The sequence below is a fragment of the Magnolia sinica genome, chromosome 18 (assembly GCF_029962835.1).
Source record: "Magnolia sinica isolate HGM2019 chromosome 18, MsV1, whole genome shotgun sequence".
NCBI classification, from domain to species: domain Eukaryota; kingdom Viridiplantae; phylum Streptophyta; class Magnoliopsida; order Magnoliales; family Magnoliaceae; genus Magnolia; species Magnolia sinica.
Genome location: NC_080590.1, coordinates 9,974,057 through 9,974,380, shown reverse-complemented (window position 1 = coordinate 9,974,380; position 324 = coordinate 9,974,057).

Below are 324 nucleotides of genomic sequence, written 5' to 3'. Positions count from 1 at the left end.
TATGTGGACACAACTAGCTATTTTGCTTGAGGCAATGCTCCTTGGGTTGATTGAGAGAATATGTTTGAACATGTTGCTTAGCCAGCTACCTCTGTTTAACTGCTCATCAGAAATTATGGGGGACTGATGTGTCAAGACATGAATAATGCCCTGATGCTCCAAGTAAGTGCAGATGAGTCCCATGGTTTGATGATCAATACTGTTGATATGATGGACCCTATCCTCGATGAGGGATGCCCAAAAAAATCTTCCAGTTTGGAGGATCCTAAACTTTCAATCAGTAGCTCACAAGTAGAATGGTTAAGAGGAAGGGGGTGGAATCCA